Here is an 11019-nt window from a genome sequence, read left to right as displayed (position 1 = left end):
GAGGAGGGGGAGGAGGAGGGAAAGAAAAGGAGGTCAGATTTAGAGAGGTTGAGTTTGAGGTGATGCGAGTGCATCCAGGAGGAAATAGCAGACAGACAGGTAGAGATACGGGAGGAGATGGTGGAGTCAGAGGTGGGGAAGGAGAGGAAAATCTGAGCATCATCAGCATAGAAATGGTATGAGAAACCATAGGATGCGATGAGGGGGCCCAGGGAGCGGGTGTAGAGAGAGAACAGGAGAGGACCCAAGACTGACCCTTGGGGGACTCCAGTCAAGAGAGGGTGAGGTGTGGAGGTTGCTCCACGCCAGGTTACCTGGTAAGTGCGGTTGGAGAGGTAGGAGGAGAACCAGGCCAGAGCAGTGCCAGAGATCCCCAGGTCAGCAAGAGATGATAGTAGAATAGAGTGATCAACAGTGTCAAAGGCAGCAGAGAGGTCGAGGAGAATTAGGACAGAGGAGAGAGAGGCAGCTCGGGCACACTTAAGTGAGTTGGTGACAGAGAGAAGGGCGGTTTCAGTGGAGTGAGCAGAGCGGAAGCCAGATTGGAGAGGGTCAAGCAGAGAGTGGTTGGACAGGAAAGCAGAGAGCTGGCGGTGTACAGTCCGCTCGAGGGTTTTGGAGAGGAAGGGTAGGAGGGAGACAGGACGGTAGCTCTGGAGGGAGGTGGGGTCGAGGGTAGGTTTTTTGAGGAGGGGAGTGATAGAGGCTTTTTTGAAGGCAGAGGGGAAGATGCCAGAAAGTAGAGAGGTGTTGAGGAGGGAGGAGATGAAGGGGAGTAGAGCAGGAGCAGCAGCTTGAAAGAGGTGAGTGGGGAGGGGGTCCAAGGCACACGTGGTGGGTTTGTGACCCTGGAGCAGGGAGGAGAGGTCAGAGTCTGAGAGGGGCAAGAAGGTGGAGAGGGAGGGCGAGTTAGTAGGGGATGTAGTGGGTGTAGGGGTTGGAGCAGGAGGGGGTGCGGGGGAGGGAGAGGTGTTAAAGAGTTTGCGGATATCTGAGATTTTAGAAGAGAAGAAGGAGGCAAAGTCGTCAGGGGAGATAGAGGAGGGAGGAGGAGGGGGGGGAGGGTTTAGGAGGGAGGAGAAGGTAGAGAATAGTTTACGTGGGTTGTTAGTGGAGGCTTGGATTACAGATTGGAAATAAGCACATTTAGCAGAGGAGAGAGTAGAGGAGAAGGAGGAGAGAAGAGTGCGGTAAAGGTCTAGGGCAGCAGGGAGTTTGGTTCTCTTCCATTTCTTTTCAGCAGATCGCAGTGTGATTCTTGCCGAGCGGAGCACAGAGGAGAGCCAGGGATGGGGAGGGGAGGGGCGAGCGGGTCGGGAGGTGAGGGGACAGAGGGAGTCGAGGGAGGAGGTGAGTGATGAGAAGAGGGTGGAGGTAGCAGAGTCTACGGAGAGTTGTGAAAAGGAGTCGATAGGAGGGAGGTGAGAGAGAGCAGTGGAGGCAAGGACAGAGGGGGAGAGAGAGCGGAGGTTACGGCGAGAGGTGACAGTGGGGGTAGGAGGAGCAGGGAGAGGGGGGAGAGACAGAGAAAAAGAGATGAAATAGTGATCAGAGAGGTCCAGGGGGGTGACAGAGAGGTTGGAGGGGCAGCAGGCCCTGGAGAAGGTGAGGTCCAGTTGACGGCCAGCTTTGTGGGTAGGAGGGGACGGAGAGAGACAGAAGTCGAAGGAGTGAAGGAGAGGGAGGAATCCAGCAGAGTGGCTGGGGTTGGAGAGATGGATGTTGAAGTCACCCAACAGGACAGTCGGGGTAGACAGAGAGGGGAGGGAGGAGAGTAGATAGTCGAGTTCATCCAGAAAGTGAGTGAGAGGCCCAGGGGGGCGGTACAAAACAATGAGCAGGAGTTGACAGGGAGAGGTTAGTTGGACTGCATGAAATTCAAAGGTAGTGACAGAGAGGGAGGTGAGATCAGAGGGGACAGAAAAGAGTAAGGAGGGAGAGAGGAGAAGACCCGTCCCACCTCCCCGTCCGGTGAGACGCGGGGTATGGGACAGGACGTAGAGAGAGGACAGGGCAGCAGGAGTAACAGTGTTATCAGGGGACAGCCAGGTTTCAGTGAGAGCAAGGAAATCGAGCGAGAGGTGGGAGGCAAAGGCAGAGATGAAATCAGCTTTGTTAGCAGAAGAGTGACAGTTCCAGAGTGCACCAGAGAGTGTGCGGGAGGGGGGGAGAGGCAGAGAAATGAGGTTAGAGGGGTTGGAGGAGCAACAGCGGAGGGAGGGCAGAGGACGAGGACGGGAGGACAGAACAGGGATGTGAGAGACAGTCATAGCAGGACAAGCAAGACAAAAGGCACAGTAGGAGCAGTGGGGTGGAGGATACAGACCTGACTAGTAGATGGCTTCTTCCAGAGCGCTGGGAGGTTCGGATCTAGTCGAACAGCGTCTCAGCGCAGGCCTCCCCTCGCTGGACTCCCACAGCTAGACTCCCGGCTCTTTTGTTGAGGCTCTTCTGTTGGCTGGCGCTTCGTGCTGGCGCTAAAATAAGCTGCTTGAATAAATGTTGTTACCCCTGCTTGGCAAAAGAACCAACTAAACTGTGTGGAAACCAATCAAATAGCAAAATCAACTGCTAATCAATTTAGCCAAAAATAGACATGTTAATAGTTTATATAGTTTATAGACATGTTAATAGTTCAAAAATAGACATGTTAATAGTTTATATTTATCAATTAACAAAATGCAAAGTGCGTGAACAGAAGAAAAATCTACATCAAATCAATATTTGGTGTGACCACCCTTTGCCTTCAAAACAGCATCAATTCTATATATATATTGTAACAGACCAGGGGGAGGAAGGGGAAAAGATGTAGTCATTTATTATTGCAGGCAGGTATTTAAACTAGGACAAATGTTTGTTCTGGGCAGTCTGCAGTCAGTGTGAAGGCTGGAGGCTGTCAGTAAGAAAAAGGTACTGTTTAAACATTTTGTGTATTGTGGTTATGTGTAGAAATGGTTTTGTAACTGGTAAACGGCTTAGCCGTCCTGATTGTTAGTTAGGTTCCTAAACAGTTTAGTTTCCACTCCAAAAACAGAGTTAGGTTTTTGGGTTTTTTTTGTTCTTTTTGGCTTTGATTTCTGTAATTAATAAAACAGTACAGAAGTGCTATTAAAAACTTCACATTCTTGTGTCTGGGTCTGATTTTAAGGAGCTACGAACCTTGAAATAAGTGAAATCTTTCACTATATATATATATATATATATATATATATATATATATATATATATATATATATATATATATATATACAGTACTGTGCAAAAGTTTTAGGCAGGTGTGAAAAAATGCTGTAAAGTAAGAATGCTTTCAAAAATAGACATGTTAATAGTTTATATTTATCAATTAACAAAATGCAAAGTGCGTGAACAGAAGAAAAATCTACATCAAATCAATATTTGGTGTGACCACCCTTTGCCTTCAAAACAGCATCAATTCTTCTAGGTACACTTGCACACAGTTTTTGAAGGAACACGGCAGGTAGGTTGGCCCAAACATTTTGGAGAACTAACCACAGTTCTTCTGTGGATTTAGGCAGCCTCAGTTGCTTCTCTCTCTTCATGTAATCCCAGACAGACTCGATGATGTTGAGATCAGGGCTCTGTGGGGGCCATACAATCACTTCCAGGACTCCTTGTTCTTCTTTACGCTGAAGACAGTTCTTAATGACTTTCGCTGTATGTTTGGGGTCGTTGTCATGCTGCAGAATAAATTTGGGGCCAATCAGATGCCTCCCTGATGGTATTGCATGATGGATAAATATCTGCCTGTACTTCTCAGCATTGAGGAGACCATTAATTCTGACCAAATCCCAAACTCCATTTGCAGAAATGCAGCCCCAAACTTGCAAGGAACCTCCATCATGCTTCACTGTTGCCTGCAGACACTCATTTGTGTACCGCTCTCCAGCCCTTCAGCGAACAAACTGCCTTCTGCTACAGCCAAATATTTCAAATTTTGACTCATCAGTCCTGAGCACCTGCTGCCATTTTTCTGCACCCCAGTTCCTGTGTTTTCGTGCAAAGTTGAGTCGCTTGGCCTTGTTTCCATGTCGGAGGTATGGCTTTTTGGCCGCAAGTCTTCCATGAAGGCCACTTCTGACCAGACTTCTCCGGACAGTAGATGGGTGTACCAGGGTCCCACTGTTTTCTGCCACTTCTGAGCTGATGGCACTGCTGGACATCTTCCGATTGCGAAGGGAAGTAAGCATGATGTGTCTTTCATCTGCTGCAGTAAGTTTCCTTGGTCGACCACTGCGTCTATGGTCCTCAACATTGCCCATTTCTTTGTGCTTCTTCAAAAGAGCTTGGACAGCACATCTGGAAACCCCTGTCTGCCTTGAAATTTCTGCCTGGGAGAGACCTTGCTGATGCAGTATAACTACCTTGTGTCTTGTTGCTGTGCTCAGTCTTGCCATGGTGTATGACTGTTGACAGTAAACTGTCTTCAGCAACCTCACCTTGTTAGCTGAGTTTGGCTGTTGCTCACCTAGTTTTATTCCTCCTACACAGCTGTTTCTGTTTCAGTTAATGATTGTGTTTCAACCTACATATTGAATTGATGATCATTAGCACCTGTTTGGTATATTTGTTTAATCATACACCTGACTATATGCCTACAAAATCCCTGACTTTGTGCAAGTGTACCTAGAAGAATTGATGCTGTTTTGAAGGCAAAGGGTGGTCACACCAAATATAGATTTGATTTAGATTTTTCTTCTGTTCACTCACTTTGCATTTAGTTAATTGATAAATATAATCTATTAACATGTCTATTTTTGAAAGCATTCTTACTTTACAGCATTTTTTCACACCTGCCTAAAACTTTTTCACAGTACTGTGTGTATGTATATATATATATATATATATATATATATATATATATATATATATATATATATATTGTGAACTGGTGTAGTCCACATAAGTATGAGATGTGTACGTAGTGCCTGTTTTGGTGCAGAAGAACGTGACAGACGTTCCCAGGTCCAAGGAGATTTCGGTTTTAATGATTTTTCTTTTCCTCTTATATTATCATTATTATTTATTTCTTAGCAGACACCCTTATCCAGGGCAACTTACAATTGTTACAACATATCACATTATACATTATTTCACATTATACAGATATCACATTATTTTTACATACAATTACCCATTTATACAGTTGGGTTTTTACTGGAGCAAACTAGGTAAAGTACCTTGCTCAAGGGTACAACAGCAGTGTCCCCCACTGGGGATTGAACCCACAACCCTCCGGTCAAGAGTCCAGAGCCCTAACCACTACTCCACACTGCTGCCCTCACAGCATATTCCACAAATGAACACACAGAAGTTCCAATTATCAAGACAAATAATAACAAAACTCAAATAAACACAGTCCAGGACTTTTGTGGAACGAGACCCTCAGGTAAGAAATGGCTTGCTGTATCCAAGTTTCTTTGGTGGTGGCTTGGTATTGTGACTTCTTTCTCTTTTCCAGGTTGTCGCGGACATCCACCAGATGGCGCTGTGGAGTCGTGATCGTCCCCGTCCTACTCACAGGTTTGTAATCCCGACGACCCCGGAAGCCTGTTTGCGGTATAGTGCGGCCCCAACACCCGGCCAACCTTTCGTAAAGGTAAGTAATAACACTGCTGTGTAGAATAGAATTAATACAGGTGATAAACAGTGAGCAATGAGCGTTCTCTGACTCTCGCCTCTCTTTTGTTGCAGGTTCCACTGTTCCCCGGACATACAATAAAGTTGTTTTCATTTAAATCACCCTTTCTGTGTCCCTGCGTAATTTGTACACCGTTCAACTCTTCCAGCCGGACACAGTTCTCCTGGGTTAATCACTTGCCCAGTTCGTGGGCTTTTGATACAGTCTTTAAGCACTCTGTTTACATACACACAAGTCCCGTATCAACAGTACAACACAGCGTACTCACTCTACAGCGATCAGTGTTCTCTGCGTTGCTCCGATGCAGGGAAGTCTGTAGTCTGCCGTGTTGTTTCCAAGGTAAAACCACCGTGCACAGTCCCGCTGTAGAAACAATGGTTGTCTCCGACTGGTGACAATGGTAGTCCGCAAGGTTACTTCAATGGAATGCCCCACTATGCTGTACCGTTTTAGAAACGAGTGCTACAATTGTATTCCTCTGTGTTACCACTGGTTAATTTCCCAATTTCGCTCCCAATGCATCTGCCCACTTTCATCTGGGTTAGGTACTCTCCCGTCCCACGGCTCGTGTGGGCACCTGTTCTCCCTCTCCCCTCTAGCTGATTCCCACAGCTTTTTAAAGCTACCGCTGTTACCCGTCATGCACGGTATGTTTGCCCCGTTGTTGGAAATTGTAGTTCCTAGTCGTTCTGGGCCTCTAACCCGTTTGACACTCTTAATATCACAATATATATATATATATATATATATATATATATATATATATATATATATATATACAGTGCCCTCCATAAGTAGTGGGACAGTGAAGTCAAAATTGAGAGACGAATATAATATTAGTGGGTACACACTGTATAGGAAAAACAGGCAGGACAGAAGAGGCAGAGGTGTAGCGCTATACATAAGAAAAAGTCTTAAAGCCCAGGTGTTAAATCTGGACAAAGAAAGCAACGCCAAATCAATATGGGTCAGAATAATGGACACAAATTGAAAGGGCATAATAATAGGAGCATGCTATAGACCGCCAAATTCAGACGCCGAACAAAATAATCTGTTATACAATGACATTAGAAATGCGTGCAGCAAAGGAGAAGCCATACTAATGGGGGATTTCAACTTTCCACGTATAAAATGGGAGAACCCGGTGGGGAGCACGACGGACGAAACTGAAATGGTGGAAATGACAAATGACTGCTTCCTAACGCAATTTGTCAAGGCACCGACTAGAGGGGAGGCATGTCTTGATTTAGTCTTTTCAAATAACGAAGACAGAATAACTAAAACAGAGAGCCATTGGCAAACTCCACAACATGATCTCATTTGAAGTGATTTTTACAACCCAAAAAGTAATGACTAAAGCTAAGGTTTACCATTTTAGAAAAGCAAACTATGAAGGTATGAAACAGAGACTAACAGACGTAGATTGGAGTAAAACAGAGAAAACATCCACAGAAAAATGATGGCTGTTTTTTAAAAATGTAGTACAAGAGGCACAAAACAATTACATCCCAAAAGTAGACAAATCTAAATCTAAAACAAAATGGCCAAAATTGTTTAATAGATCAATTTAAAAAATATTCAGCGAAAAAAGGCACTTTACAGACCGTTTAAAAAGGACCAAAAACAAAGTACACAGAAAGAGTACTTGGAACTGCAAACACAAGTCAAAAAGGAAGTTAGGAAGGCCAAGAGAGAGATAGAAATCAATATTGCTAAGGGGGCTAAAACCAATTCCAAAATGTTTTTCCAATATTATAACAGCAAGAGAACATTCAAACAGGAGGTTAAATGTCTAAGAGATACAAATGGCAAAATCATAGACAAAGAAAATAAAAGCAAATATATTAAATTATTACTTTTCACAAATTTTTACAAAGGAGGACACAGAAAACATGCCCCAAATGTCGACCTGTTCCTATCCAGTTTTAAATAACTTTAGCATAACAGAGGCAGAAGTGTTAAAGGGACTAGGAGCTCTTAAAATAAACAAATCCCCTGGGCCAGATGAGATCCTCCCAATAGTACTCAAAGAAATGAAAGAAGTTATTTACAAACCGCTAACCAAGATCATGCAACAGTCTCTTGACACAGGGGTTGTACCGACAGACTGGAAAATTGCAAACGTAATACCAATCCACAAAAAGGGAGACAAAACCGACCAGGTAACTACAGACCAATAAGCCTGACTTCTATTATATGTTAACTTATGGAAACTATAATAAGATCTAAAATGGAAAATTACCTATATGGTAACACTATCCTGGGAGACAGTCAGCATGGTTTTAGGAAAAGGAGATCATGTCTAACTAACCAGCTTGATTTTTTTGAGGATGCAACATCGACAATGGATAACTGCAAAGCATATGACATGGTTTATTTAGATTTCCAGAAAGCTTTTGACAAAGTCCTGCATAAAAGATTAATTCTCAAACTGAACGCAGTAGGGATTCAAGGAAATGCATGCACATGGATTAGGAAGTGGTTAACATGTAGAAAACAGAAAGTACTGATTAGAGGAGAAACCTCAAAATGTAGCGAGGTAAACAGTGGTGTACCACAGGGATCAGTATCAGGTCCTCTGCTATTCCTAATCTACATTAATGATTTAGATTCTGGTATAGTAAGCAAACTTGTTAAATTTGCAAACAACACAAAAATAGGAGGAGTGGCAAACACTGTTGCAGCAGCAAAGGTCATTCAAAATGATCTAGACAGCATTCAGAACTGGGCAGACACATGGCAAATTATATTTAATAGAGAAAAGTGTAAAGTATTGCATGCAGGCAATAAAAATGTGCATTATAAATATCATATGGGAGATACTGAAATTGAAGAAGGGAACTATGAAAAAGACCTAAGAGATTATGTTGACTCAGAAATGTCTTCATCTAGACATCTTGGATATATTGTGAAAATGTTGAATTTAAATCAAGGGAAGTAATGTTAGAACTTTACAATGGATTAGTAAGACCTCACCTAGAATATTGTGTTCAGTTCTGGTCACCTCGTTACAAAAAGGATATTGCTGCTGTAGAAAGAATGCAAAGAAGAGCAACCAGAATTATCCCGGGTTTAAAAGGCATGTCGTATGCAGACAGGCTAAAAGAATTGAATTTATTCAGTCTTGAACAAAGAAGGCTATGCGGCGATCTGATTCAAACATTCAAACCCCTAAAAGGTATAGACAGTGTCGACCCAGGTGACTTTTTTGACCTGAAAAAAGAAACAAGGACCAGGGGTCACAAATGGAGATTAGATAAAGGGGCATTCAGAACAGAAGATAGGCACTTTTTACACAGAGAATTGTGAGGGTCTGGAACCAACTCCCCAGAAATGTTGTTGAAGCTGACACCCTGGGCTCCTTCAAGAAGCTGCTTGATGAGATTCTGGGATCAATAAGCTACTAACAACCAAACGAGCAAGATGGGCTGAATGGCCTCCTCTCGTTTGTAAACTTTCTTATGTTCTTATGTTCTTATTTGCACCACTAGCACTAATTCACGTACTATCAGACTTGTGTATGTGTTTTGTGTGCGTGTATAGTAAAAACAGGACTATTGTTTGCGGGGCAAACCCGGGGATTATAAATTAAGTAATACACGCTGCTGTACTACTTACCTTCATTATTGTTTACTATTTGTTTCACCGTCAGGCACTGGACAAAAACAAATAAAATAAACATTCTAAGACAAAAAGAGGAATGGTCAAGGTCCACAGTTGAAGTTGAATGCTTCACTCACTGCTCCCATACGCTTGTGGTGTGCGCTCAGGTGTGTGTCCTGACGTAATGACATCTTAACACTAGAAGGACTGGAGATATACTCATACCTAAAAGCCCTGCATCCGTCTTTCTAAAGGCTTTATTCAGAACACTGTAAAGAGTATAACGAAAGGAGAAACTGGGTAAGGGCGTCTGCTAAGAAATAAATAAATAAACAGTCAGATGTAATTCGTTTTTTTTTATTGAGTACGTCACATAAACATTTGAACAAACAAAGCACACTATATATATACTGTACATATGAACATTTGATTTACAAATCAAAAAAAGAAAATGTAAATAAATAAACATCTGAACAGACATCGATTTACAACATACATATTTATAAAAGTGAAACGATAGCAATACATTTTTAACTTTTCAACAGCAATCGCAACTTAACAACATAGATAAATAAACTTAGAACACATTTTACAGAAGTGAACAGCACATTTTTCTTTTTTTTCAACAAAAGGGTATTCCTTTACCTTGAGTCTAAAGCTGTCAATAAAGCACAATCAATAAAGATAATGCGCTTCTCCATGCCGCCTTTCTGCACAGGGCACAGCTGCCTGAAGTTTTATTTTTATTGCACTTGCCAACCTGGCATTGGCGTCTCTTGCGGCTCTCAGCGAGGTTGCCAGCTTCAGCTGTGGGTACACGCTTGGCAGTCTCCCTTTGTCTCCCTTTGTTCCAAATGTTTCTTGCGAAGTTCCTGTGCTAACTGTCAAATATATTTTCTCCTTGGTAAATTCTTCTCTGTGCATTCTTTGTAAAGTACCCAGGAGTTGATGGCTGCTAGGTCCAATACATTGTAAAACACCTGAACAGGCCACCATTGGGAGCCAGCTTTCACAAAAAACTTCTGTGCCATCTGATACAAAACATCAACTCCATATTTTCTTGTGTTGTAAAACTCCACGGTCTCTGGTATTTATTTCCTCTAGTCCCAATGCTAACTGACTGAACGAAACAGCACAGCTGGCAAGCAGGTGCCAGCCTTTGAAAAGGCTGATTGAAAAACATTAGACTGTCCATCATTCACTCATCTAATTACAGCTAAGCACATTGCGGACTGGTAAATAAAAATAATTAAGTAGAATACCGTTCAGTATAATCACAGTACAATTGTTTTCTGTGTGGCTGTCCATGTGACTGCTCCCAGGGCTTTTAGGTATAATGTAATATATCTCCTTTATTTCTACACTCCCGCGTTTCATGCTTTGTGATAATATTTAATACATACAGACAGAAAGGAACATGAATGCGCAGCCCCATATGTGTTACACGACTGGAGAAAATTACATTTTAAAACCAAAAACTGCCAAAATGACTGCCGCGGGGCTTCTAGTGTTAAATCAGCACAGTCCCATTTGCAATGTCCCCGCGTTTCAGAAGCGGTGTAGTGTGGCGAAGAACTGTGGCGCCTCCTATCATGGAATGCAGGGGTGTCATATCGTCTGGTATCAATCCACTGTTTATTTTCCTTTATATGTCTAACTTCAAACTGTAAAGTATCAACCTTGGCAGTAAGGGCTTCAGCAGCTTTCAAAAGCTCATTTTCCCTGTCCAAAACAGTGCTGACTGTGATCATCTGGAT

Source organism: Acipenser ruthenus, chromosome 50, assembly GCF_902713425.1.
Source record: "Acipenser ruthenus chromosome 50, fAciRut3.2 maternal haplotype, whole genome shotgun sequence".
Lineage (NCBI taxonomy): Eukaryota > Metazoa > Chordata > Actinopteri > Acipenseriformes > Acipenseridae > Acipenser > Acipenser ruthenus.
Note: the sequence above shows the minus strand (reverse complement) of the source record.